This window comes from Aythya ferina (assembly GCF_964211825.1).
Source record: "Aythya ferina genome assembly, chromosome: 18".
Taxonomy (NCBI): domain Eukaryota; kingdom Metazoa; phylum Chordata; class Aves; order Anseriformes; family Anatidae; genus Aythya; species Aythya ferina.
Window position 1 is genome coordinate 7414001 of NC_140317.1, and position 12647 is coordinate 7426647.

General features: G+C 45.5%; 1 protein-coding gene across 3 annotated transcripts in view; it reads right to left on the reverse strand.

Annotated features, from left to right (window-relative positions):
* The window catches only part of RAB11FIP4 (RAB11 family interacting protein 4), a 119192-nt gene that overhangs the window by 106170 nt on the left and 375 nt on the right, over positions 1-12647 (reverse strand). Inside the window, exon 1 of one of the 3 annotated variants that reach the window (XM_084491964.1) lies at positions 12168-12187. The exons of the other annotated variants lie outside the window; for them this stretch is intronic. The gene's annotated coding sequence lies outside the window, so the exon portion shown is untranslated. Of the gene's footprint in view, positions 1-12167; positions 12188-12647 lie in introns of those variants that run through there. 3 annotated transcript variants of the gene reach the window in all.

The following is a 12647-nucleotide window of genomic DNA, read 5'->3' on the forward strand; positions in this document are numbered from 1 at the left end:
TCAGGAGAGCTGATCATTCTACCTTAATAGAAAAAAAAAAAAAAAAAAGGAGCCTGGTGCTGCCTCTGCACACCTGGGGTAAGAAACTGCTCCCAGATTCTTCTAAAAGCCTCTGAGATTTCAAATCCCCTCCTGACACCTGTGCAACTCCATTTGATGTCTACAAATTGTGCTTAGAGGACAACGTGCTCTGAGCACTGATGCAGCATGACCCCACCCACCTTCCAGAGCTGCAAATTAGGGAATTGCAGCGGTGCAATTAGCAATGGTAAAGGGAAAGATGAAGCAGCTCTGCTATCTGCCACTCCAGACTCTTTTGTAACAACACTTGCTGAGCAAGAGCCCAGCGGTAGGAATCCAAGCCTCCATTTTAGATCTCCTACCATGTGGCAGACCCTGAATATTCATTACCTATTAGAAGCTTTGAAAGTGTAAATTCATCCCACAATCAAGTGAACTGATTTATTCACACAGCTGAGTCACACTCGTTTGCAGTCTCTGACCTAAATCCATTAATGCAGCACCAAAATAAGTCATGCTTTTTATGTTAGCAGTATTAGCTGAACAAGGGTGAATATTTTAAAATTGTGTGTGCTATCTCTTTGAAGCGGGGGCTGACACACAGCTCGGCATGGTGCTGAGCCTGCCTTCCCTGCCGCTCCCACGAAGCAGCGTGGATTGCTCGTGTTATCTGCATGCAGTGACCCATTTAGTCCAGATTTCACAAAATCTTCCCAGGAATCACATCAGCTCTTTAACGAGAGTCTTCAGAGTGCCAAGCAGCAAGAAACTTCACCTAAAGGGAGTAATAACTCCCTCATTAATCACAGAAAGCACAACAGCCATTTCCAATAGTGGGGAGGAGTGCTGTGATGAGAACGCAGTGTTTCTGGGTCTAGCACCTCCTGCATCTTCCCCGAGGGCTAACGCAGAATTTCCATGAGCTTTTGCCATACTCAGGAAGTAAAGCTGTGTTTTCAAAAATGACCCGAGCTTTTTGGAGCCACTAACTTTCAGTGGAAATAAAGAAGCATCAAATATAGCAACCAGTTTGGGGGGTTTAAGTTAAAAATGCAATCAATGAGAATTTAATCTTTTAATGGCTTCTCCCTTCCTTCCCATCTGATAGCCTGTGACATTGCCTGAGTTCATCACTGATAGCACAAATAAACCCACGAGCTCCTGCAGGAAGAATGAGTTTTTGAAAGGTTAGTTAAAGTTCAGTCCTGTGCTGAAATTGCCATCACAATCTAATTACTGCGTGCACTGAGCGCACACTTCGGGTCTTAAAATCAATTCCCCTTCCAGGCTGGCAGCTTACTGCTCAAAACCAGTCCTTGCACATGGGTGGTATTAAGAGGCACACAGGTATTCAAACAGGGTAAACACTGCCATCCTGTTCCACAGCTTTGTCCATTTCACCTGAATTCCCTTTGTATTCGTTCACTGCTGGTGGCAATCTACCCATTTATTTGCTTCTTGCTTCCTTGTTCCTCCTTCCACCCAATTCATTTAGCGAAACCACCGGCTGGCACTGATGATGGCACGCAGTCAGCGCTACTGACAGCAGTTCCCCCCCATTAAGCAGGCACAATGACTAACAGACTGGTTGCAAAAGAGGAAAGTTTCTATCAGTAGCAAGGGTAGCATAGAACACACAGAAGAAATTGAAACTAAAGCTGAAGTGGGATTTGGGTAATCGGAGAAATACCTCCTGTGACTGACACACCCACTGTGCAGTGAATGATGTGAGTTCCTAAAAATGCTGAGTGTTACACAACGGGGAAAGGAAAGAAAGGTACCAGGGTGCCAGCTGTACTAGGTCAGGTCACACAGACACCTTCAAAGGACGGCAAGAACTCCCTTCCGGAGTCTCACATCTTTAAATTTCTCCAAATCAAAGGATAATTCTGCATCTTTGCCTCTACAGAAGGTGCTCCAGAGGATGCTCAGCTTGGTGCCTCTGTGGGCTCAGGAACAGCCTCTGGTGAAGCTACCAGCACTTAATGCAAGTCTCCCTTCAGACATCCAGTACCATACAGAAGTCTGGAAGATTAACTTCGTTTTCATATCTCATAGAACAACATAAAAGATAAGGGAAAAAACAACCAGACACAATGTTTCATGGCTATTAGCCATGGTAACCCTTCCTCCTGTAAAAAAAAAAAAAAAAGGTATTTCAAATTCAGCTCTTCACACTTTGACTCCAAAACACAGATGCTAACCATTTCTTGCTACAAGAGCAGAGCCCGCACTCCTACCCTTTTCATCCTGTGCTGTAAATCCAGAGAATTGCTGCCACAGAATAGAGCAACATCTAAAAAATGCAAGCAGTGGCAAGTACTGAATTAGAAGTGCCACCGAACAGAACACATTGCAAAAGAGCCACTGGCACTAATAAAGGGGGGGGGGGGGGGGGGGGAAAGGAGCAGCCAACTGCAATAAACCCAAAGGTAATCTATAGCCCTGTTATCCCACCAACTCAGCTCACTCAAGCAGGCTTTTCACCCAAAATGTGTAAATCATTTGCGTTTACAACCACGTAGAGCTACTCCTCCAAAGCTCCATTCTCTTCCCAACAGGTGCTGATTTGCTACAACACAGCTAGAGCTAAGTGAGCACGATGGTTTAAGCTAAGAGCCCCCCACCACAAAGCACAAGCAATGACATGCCCACGGCTGAAGCTCTCCCTGAAGGAGGAATAAACTGGGACAATACAGGGAGGCCAGAGCATCAGGTGTTATTTCAGAGAGTCTCCAGCAACGCGAGGCACCCAGGCAGGGCTGGAGAGCTGTGGAACAGCAGTGACTGCAGTCAGCTCATGGGGTGTCCCTCGAGGCACCCCTGATTCTCGTGCCTTACACATCCCTGCTGTACGGTGCCCTCCTCCTCCTCCCCATGCTACGAGGCAGAGGCAGGGAGCAGAAACGTGGCCGGTGTGTGTGCAGCGCTGGCCCAAAGGCAGGGCAGCTGCAGAGGACCTCCAGCCGCTGCCAGCTGCACCCAGCGGGGAGGTGCGCGGTGCAGCGGCACCCAGAGCACGCCAGGAGCACAGGAGGGATGTTTCCATGTACCAGGCTTACCGCGCTTCTGGAAACGCACTGAGAACGCCGTCGGGAAAGTAAAGCTGTTGCTGAGAAAAGAAATGTCATCCACAGTAGTTATACCAGGTTTACATGAAAAATACAGCAAGAGGAATCCCTTGGGGCTACCTACACAACAAAAGCCATCTGCGTCTTGCACTTTTGGCAGAATCAATAGAGTTTGCAAATATTTTACCTTGTTAAATATGCAGAAATCCTCTGGATTACCCGTAGAAACAGCTGGCAAATTGGACATCAGGACAGTTGTGAAGTGGTAGATTACTGAGAATGATGGCAATGTGTCAGCCCGAAGCAGCACTGGCACTCAGGGATGTGCTCACCTCCACTGCCTCCAGCTGCACCACAGGTGGGTGCAATGGGGTTGGGAGAGGATAACAACACATCATGTAAGGTGGCAGCACTCCCACAAACCCCAACAGCAACAGAGCCTAACTTTGTTCCAGCAAATTACAAACCGTGCATCCCTGGGATTTTTCCCAGCTGTAATTCCCTCTGAAGTTTGTCCTTTCGGAGGGCTATCATTTTGTCACTCATCAGTTATTTTTCTGGTTACATCTGCCTGTTATCTTAGCTGGAAGACTTGGTATTCTAACGCTTGACATGCATAATTTATGACATATGCCACTTGCCACTGCCAGGAAGAGGCAAAAAGCAGACAGACTTTCACAAACATTCGTTTCCAACCACTGTCTGTTCAAACCAATTTCACCCTCCAACAAGAGGCACTGGACTGTCACACTAGGAGCAAGTATCACGGCACTTTCCTGTGAACGTTCCCAAATGGGCAGAAGAGCTTGCATGTGGCAAAGGCCATGCAATTCCCAGGTGGAAACTGGGGGGAAAAACTGCAAGAGTTTCCTCAGTGGAACCTTCCATGGTGTTTAACTGCTCAGTGAGAAGAGCAAAGCCGACATTCTTAAAGCTCCTTTCAACATCTGTCCCAAGCCATACCTCAACTCTTTATTTTTAAGGGATCTTAAAGGGAACTGAAGAATGAAACACACAATTCACTCTTCACACCAGAGTCTAAAATTCATGAGTTTCACCAGCGCCTGACTGCAGCAAATGAAGTCAGACTTCATTTGCTCAACAGAGACCAAGGGAATGATCACTGCAACCACAAGCTGTGAAAAGCAACAGACAGAGGTACTCAAGAGCTAAAATCCTACATTCTCTGTACCATCCTGCTTTAAAGCTGTTCCAGCTTTCTGTACAAACTCATGATATTTTTTTCCTAAAGATTATATTCCTCTAGTCTCTTTCTGACAGCTTGGCATTATCCAAGGTTTTGCTTTTACCTATTGCTCTATTTTCCCCATAGCTCTGGATAACTGTGAGCTGAACATAAGTCAAATTAGGCAGAGGAGAGATGAACCGAATGGCTTATTTCCTCTCCCTCCTGCAGCTCACAGGCTCCCTGTACTTGCTCGATACAAAACTTGGTAAATAACTGATTTTTCAGCTTTTTGCCCAAGTAAAGGAAATCAAACACATTTTATCAATTTCTTAGAAAAAAATGAAATTAAATTAATGTGTGTTGAACAAAATTTTATGATTTGGGGCATTTTCACTTTTTGTTTGTCAAATACCTCAATTTATTTTTGTCAGGAAAAAGCAAGCTTCTAATGAAAACAATCAAAATATGCTTAAAACAAAACAAAACAAGAATAAAAAACAAAGTGAAATTAACTACATTGCTACTTTTTTAAGGCAAAAATCGTTTGCAAAACCCAAACCAGACTCAGGGTATGTATGGGACTTGCCAAAAGAGAAGAACTCACCAGCTTTGCTGAGACACTCCACACTGTTCTGTGTTGCTAAGATGCTAAGACACTGCAAACGAGCCAGCATTTTGTGTTTCCCCACACCGAATAAGCACGTAATTAATTGCCCACATACTTCCTACCACAACAATTTTATGTTGTCATCAGACAAGACTGCCAGCAGGAGAGGACACGCAGGTTTGAAGCGAGCTGCCAGTCCTTACAGCATGTTGAGATACTCCCATTTGGAGGGGCTTAGTGCACAACGATTACCTGATGGAAAAAAGTCCTTGCAACATACAAGGGTCACATCCCCGATTTCAACGGGGTCAGGACTCCTTGGGTCACCCTGCCAAACCTACTCTCATCGAGGCTGCCTGTTGGCCCAGTAAGGACAGCGAAATCTGTCTTCCCACATCCCATTCCTTTCATTAGCAGCCCACCTCCCTCCGGAGCGTGCAGCTGCCCTTAGCCCTCTTTCTGAGCAGGCTCTATTGTGTTTTGACACAATGCCACACAAATCCAGCATGCGAGAGAATGCTGCAACAAAACGCTTCTAATGAGAGCCCTCCAGCTTTCCACTGCTCCCAAAAACTAAGAAAAGCTCAGAAAGGTAGCCCTAGTGCTATTACTGGAGGATTCTGTACTGCTTTGGGGTGACAGGACACACTGCTGCATTTCACCCTCTGCACTATTACCTACTGCGCCCCAACATTATGGGGTTTAACTGGGTGAAATATGTTCCACTGGTCATATAGTTGCTTGCTACAAAAACAGCAAAATCACCGATATTTGGGACAGTTTCTCAAATCTATTAATACCATGCAAACATATGGGCAAAGCTGTTTATACCTGCATATTTGTTTGAGCTTTTTAATCACAACAACAGCAGTGTCATTGGAAAAGAATATCCCATGTTCCAAAAGCCATCTGGATCTCATTGGGGGGTCTGGTTCATCACGAGGTGGTGGAACAACACCAGAATGGCTTCACGAGCCCACTGCAAATCTTCATGAAAAACCAGGCACCGAGAACACCCAGAACAACCTAAGCATCGGAAAAAAACACAAAGCATGCTGCCACTGCAAATTTCCAGCATGCGTACCAGAAACATGCTCCAGTGTGGAACGTCACAAAGCACTGCCACAAGCTGAAGATGTCCAAAAAGAAAAAGGTTCCTTGAAAGCTTCCATCCAAGGACTCCTTCCACTTCTATCAACACCAGAACAGACACTTCCAGTATCTACTTTCCCGATTTCAGGGAACCTAACAGAGAAAGCCTCTCCCATCTCTAAGCTTTCTGCTTCAAACAAACAAATAAGCAAACCCCAGCAACAAAAGATCTGAAACCGTAATGCTATACCCAAAGTAAACTGTTGAAGTGGCTTTAAAATCTAAAGAGTAGATTGTAATTCTTCCAGGTCTGTGCCCTGTGCATCAATCCTGTCTCTCGCAGTATTTTGACCCCACAGCTCACTCCTGTCACTCACTCTGGGGCAAAACATACTGTAAAACCGAACAGGACGCACAGCTTAGGAAGGAGCCCCGCTGGGTTTGGTTTTAACGGCACAGAAGATGTGAAAATAACATTCATAGTGGTACATAAACACTCACATTCTCTCCAAGTGAGGCCCTTTAATTACATAGTGAATACAAGGAACTGAGATGCATTACACAGCGCTTTGCTTACACTCACGCCACTGCTGTAAACCCCGTATGTTACAGCAGTAGTGTTCGTGTCTTGACATTTCCCGTTACCATTCATCAAATTCTTCACTCCCCACACCGAGCTAACTACACTCAGTGCACGGATGGGAATTCACTCAGCAGCTTAGGCAGGTATCTAGGTCTGAGATCACGGGCAGCCCACAGACTCATGTATTTTAAGATCTGGTAGAACTTCATTTCTAGCTCTTGAGCAGACACCGTGATTCAGTTTACTTCCATTACAAAACAGCAATCAGGGATTATAAAATGTTTGTGAATATTAGCATTGAAAGTAGATAAAATTAATATGAAATGATTTTGTAAACTACAAAGAGAATAATAAAACACATTTACTTAGCTAAACATTATGATGCAAATGATTTTCCCCACTATATTGCTATGCAGGTGTTGCTGTGGAGTATGAGTCACTTGTGCTAAAGTTCTGTATTGCAGATCATCCCCACAAATCCCACATGGCACTGTCCTGTTCCCCCCTAATATTTACCCTTCCTAGCAGCGATTTTGTCTAACTCACTTTTCAAAGCTTAATCACATTACAGGAAGAAAATCAGTACGTGCTAGAAATCTGAAATCCTCCCTAGGATTTGCAAGAGCAAATTTCTGGAGAACACACTGACATGTCACAGACAAAGAATATCAATTTTACAGCTTAACAGCATGGAGCAACTCGGGAATGGGGCTGGGGAGGTGGAAGGGGGAGAGAAAAAAAATAGCAAAAACCTAGTCTTGCTAGGCAGCTGAATATTTTAACTTCACCAGTTACATATGATGCCTTCAATACACTGTGCAAAGAATGCAGTACTGTCTTCTACACTTGATCTATATGCTAACTTTTTTCTTTACTTTTGCATTTAATAAGGCAACACTAAATCACTGTAGCTGTACTAAAAGCAAACACCGAGGTAGTCATAAAACAGTCATTTAAATAAGAGCATCAAGAATTGCTATTAAACTTGTTTGCCTTTCCTCAGGCTTTGTGAACTCACTATTTCAGATTGCTGACACGTATTGCAAAACACAGCAACAATCAATCCTTACCTGTGCACATCACCCCCCTCAGCTCTCACCTTTGAAAGGCAAACATATTACATAACAAATTAAACTCACGAGTGCACAGCAAACCTACAGCTTCTCTTCCCATAACAGTGCTTCAGAAAATGTTTGATTAACAGTAAGTACTAAGCTTGGTCTATGCCAGCTGTTTGAAAATACACGCTTAGTGCAAGGATATTATATATAATATAAAGGGCTATTTTAAACTTACTGCCGGCTAGTTTGCATGGAATCAGGAAGGCTACAGCAACAGAACAATCCATAATCCACGTACCCACTGCATCATTCCATAACTACGCATATTCCATGTCATTCTGAATGATTCGATGGTCTTTAAGGTCCCTTCCAACCCAAACCATTCTACGATTCAGGTCATCAGTATATACAATTTCAAGGAATATCACTTTTTAATACTACTGTATTTATTTCAATGTCTTGGTGCCAAAGTCTTTTTTCTCATTGATGGAGGTACGGCCAGAGCATGCTGCACATTACCAGGAACCTATGAACCATCCTCTGTCATCATGCACACTGATGGAAACTTGCAGCGACTTCACTTATCTCTATGGCACAACTTTGAACTGCACCCCTACGGCTGGGAGAAGCCTGAAACTCCCCCAGTCCATTCAGAAAAATCCCAGGTTGTTATGTAGTGAAATTACAGCCCTGTCTTCACAGGAGAAGCCAGCCATGGAGCTGCTACCACAGAGGGGCTGTGCTTAGGGCACAACTCTGCCAGGTGTCCCTGGGGACACCTGAGAGCAAGTCAGAATGGAGCACGTCTGCCAGGACTGTCATTAAACTCAGCCAGCAGCCACAACTACTATCTGGGCACCATGCAAGGCTGATGCCTTTGGTTTCAGCTCAGGATGGTGATATTCATCACAAGAAAGCAACAACAAACAGCAACAAACATTTCCCTAGTCCAATGGTTTCTTTTGGCCAGAAAGTTTAATTTGTTCACATGAAACATTAATTTGTTTCCAGCTACTTCTGTTCTATACTACTAGAAAACCATTGATTTCAAGTAAATTACTGTCCAGTCACAAGAATAATTGATTTTGGCCTCCTGATTTTATTAGCTGCTCAAGTTCCCTCACAAGTTGAGGAGAGTCTGTCGACCTTACCATGACAAGGTTACTGCCTAAGCACCTGCACAGTTTGCACACCTCCTGAGGATGATTCCAACTCTAGAAGCAGTCAACACGTTTAGCATGCTTCACTTGTTGCTGAAAAATGAATGCAGAGTTTAAATAGAATCTGGCATAATGAAACATCAACTGGCACTACCCTGAAATACACATTCACACACTCCACTGCCAGAACTGGGGCTTGCTGAACACGTCACTCACAACGCTCCTAGACACTCAGCTGCTAGTACAACTCTCCTCCCAGTGAAAGGGAACCAGATGGCAAGCAACTCTTGGCATTTTTCAATGTTATGAGAAGTGTTTCTTCAACTAGTGAGCACCTGCCATTCAGTCAGGTCTCTTTGGAAACAGCCCTTCACATCTTTCTTCAGCTTCTTTCACAAACAGCCATTCAACAGGAAAGCAAGGCCCAAGCCTGTTATTTTTAAGCACTGAACCAAAATCTCTCAGTCTAGGAGTTTCTGTTGTTAGGAGAGATAAAGAAGCACTTCTGAAAGATGAATTTCATCTTGGGACCTGTTCCCTCTGAGTGCTCAGTTGATCATCAATGACCATGGAGGAAAATTAGTTGATATACCCTGGTTATACCCCAGAAGACGATTCTGCTGTTGGCTGTGCCAAATGAACACGGACTACTCATTTCTTCCTGTGGTTGAACCACGTGCCGCGTAGGTCAAGGGTTTCCTTCTATTCTTTGTACGGGCTCAGCTGAAGCCTGGTGTTGCCACTGCAGCCTCCACTAGAAGCCAAGTCCTGGGCACATGAGAAGATCATGGCTCCGTGCTCCTCAGCAACAGCAGGAAAGAGAATCATGTTGGGTTGGTCCAGTGTTAAAAATGCAATGACGAAATGCTACAGCATAAAAGCAAACTTGCTAGAAGTGCTTCTGCTGCAGAAACACCTTACACGAGCAGCTGCTCCGAGACGATGGCTGCTCTGCTGCAGGCGGCTCTCAGTGACTGTAGGAAGATGAGGATTTCAGTGTGGGGGGGTGGGAGGGGGAAAGCAGAACAGTATGAGGAAAGTGTGATGGTGTGGTCTTAAAGAAAGGAAAAGCATCACACTATTAGAAGCGAAGGCTCAAAAGTTCAGTAAAATAGCAAGGAAGTTGATAAGAAATTTTAAAATTTATTATTCTGACTGTGCAGGTAAGGGCTGCTTTACTTGAACAGGAAGCTGCTGCCTTGCTGCAACATTTTGCCTTGGGGCAGTTTTCAGAGAGTTGTAGATCTTTCAGGAAAAATAAATTTCAGCATGTTGACTGCACACATGTCCAGAAGAAAAAAAAAATTAAGAAAAAGGAAATTAAAAGAACAAGAAAAATCAGAAAAGGTCAAACACCCTACACAGTCCAAGCCCCACACGCCCTTGTTGGTATTAAGAATTTATAGACTCCAAACTTTGCACTGCTGTGGCTGCAGGAAGGTAGAGAAGAGGTGGAAACCTGCATGCATCAGGACGGCACAGCTGACAGCACAGATACCGTCTCATTTCATAAATATGACCCAGGGCTACCAGGGGTAAGAGTCACAATTATTCAGGCCACAAAATTACAAAACGGGATCCCCTCTGTGGCCAGATGAATTCAATAAATAGAAGCAGCAAATAACTTAGACATGAGGGCCAATCAATCTCTCACTGATGCCAACAGAAAGATTTCTTTTGAATGCAAAGGGAGCCATGGTGGATCAGGCCCAAGAAGCATAGCACGTTCGAATGTATAATTGGTTTTCAGTGACAATAAACACATTTTAGCGTGGTAAAGGAGAGTGCACGAGCAGTGTCTCTTCAACTTAATTTCATGAGCTGCATTACCACACACAGCTTATTAGGTTCCTGCAGCTGCGGGGGTGAAAGTGCCATGTTATATGGGAGAACAGCTTCTCAGTGTCTCCAGACATCAGCTGCGATTCATCATACATAAAGTTCAGTTTTAACAAGGCTCAAAGACAGACCGGCTCACCTGCTCTAATCTTTCTGCAGTAAATGTGTACTTGGAAAATTGATTCTGTATTTCCCTAACAAGCCTCTTTCGGTGATTTACTAATCACAATTACTCAGCTGATACACGCTCCTTTGAAATCAAGGGACTGCCAGCCAACGACTACAATCAATGCAGAGAAGCAAAGGGGAACAAAGGGTTATATCTCTGATAGATGCATAGTTAAGACTTCTGTGTCCCACTTTTGCACATATCGTGTTTGAACACAGCCAGCTACAACTGCACAAAATAAAAAGGATGCGTTGCTCCCCACTGGTAATTCCTCTAGTGCCTGCCCAGGAAGCCAGCCCCTCCTGCAGCCTCGATACCATGCTGACAACCAATACTTTTCTACTGCCTTCACTGTTGAGATTACCGGTTTTGTCGTCTTGTCTGTTCCATTTTATATTTTAAATATTTGCCAACTAATATACTCTGATTTACTCTAAGCTTGAGAGCACCACCTGAATGCTCCCTTACATCACACAGAACCTTCCATAACCTTATAGATAGATTTCTAAGACCAAAAAGGATTGTTATGATCATCAAAGCCATTCTGCCACAAAACAGCCTGTGGAATCAAACTAATCTTCCTCTGTGCTGCAAGAGAAAACCACCAATTTACCTCCAAATAAATGCAGCATGCAAGAAGCAATCCTGATGCAATGCATTTGGCAATACCATTTAGAAATACTTCTATTAGCTTATATAAAATTATACAACTTACCAAGAGACAAATAAAACTTGAAATCAATAAAGCTCTCTACTTTTATGCATTTCACCTCCTCATTTTGCTGGTTAAAACAAGAAACTCTAGTTTCTCATTAAGAAAACGTTTAACAGACCTGTGACTACCTACAAGCAATGAGCCTCCTGCTCTTCTGATTTCATTCACAAGCTGTGTTTCATTACCAGCAGTAAGCCAAAAATGAGTAATTTGCTCCGACAATTAATGTGAATTCACTGCAGTTTTGCTGCCCCTTTGGCGTCCCTTCCGAAACTCCTTTTTTAGAGGCTCCTTGCGTTAATTTGTTTTATTATCCTTTAAAAGGCCAGCTGAGAGCAGCCGAGCCTTTTCCCAGTCCCAGCTCCACTCCCCAGCCCCAAACCTGCCGGGGGCGCGTTGTGAAGCATCAGTTAAGCGCAATAGCCCAAGAGGTCTGAGAGGGAAAGCATTTCTTGCTTGGTTAGTTTGATCAGAGCTGCAACCCTTTACTGAATCACCTAAGGGAATTGTTTAATATCAAACACACGTCATTACCCCCCAGATACGGGTCCAAACCCCGCTCTCACGGATTTACAGGGTCCTGCTGTCGTTAGGGCTCCGCTGAGCCCCTTGGAACTGCTTGGGGCTGGCGGTGGGATACCGGAGGGCTGGGTGGATCACCTGGGGGCTCCGCTCGGTGCCTCAGGGCTGCTCCTGGGGGCTCTGCTCTGCTCCTGGGCCGCTCCTCGTGTGGCTCCCCCGCGCCCCACTGATGCCCCCGCCGCTGCGGGCGGCCTGCGGGCCTGGCACCGCCCGGAGCTGCGGCTCACTCCGTGCTCGTTCCCCGCTCAGGACCGTGCTCAGCCGGCACGGAGCAGCCCCCAGCTCGCAAACACGTCCCCGAAAGGCTCCGCAGCCCCGCCGGGACGGCCCCGAGGCGGGGTTGGGGGGGAAACATCAAGGCCGGCCGGCTCCGGGACCCCCTGAGGGAGCCGGGACTCCGGCCTGCCCTGAGGGACGGGGGCTCCGGGACCCTCCGGGGGGAGGCTGCGGGACCCCCCTGAGGGACGGGGGGAGCCCGGGACGCCCCGAGGGGCTCCAAAAGGGTCGGGGCAGGTCCGAGCCGCCCTGAGGGAAGGCGGAGAGCTGAGGGGGGGCCGG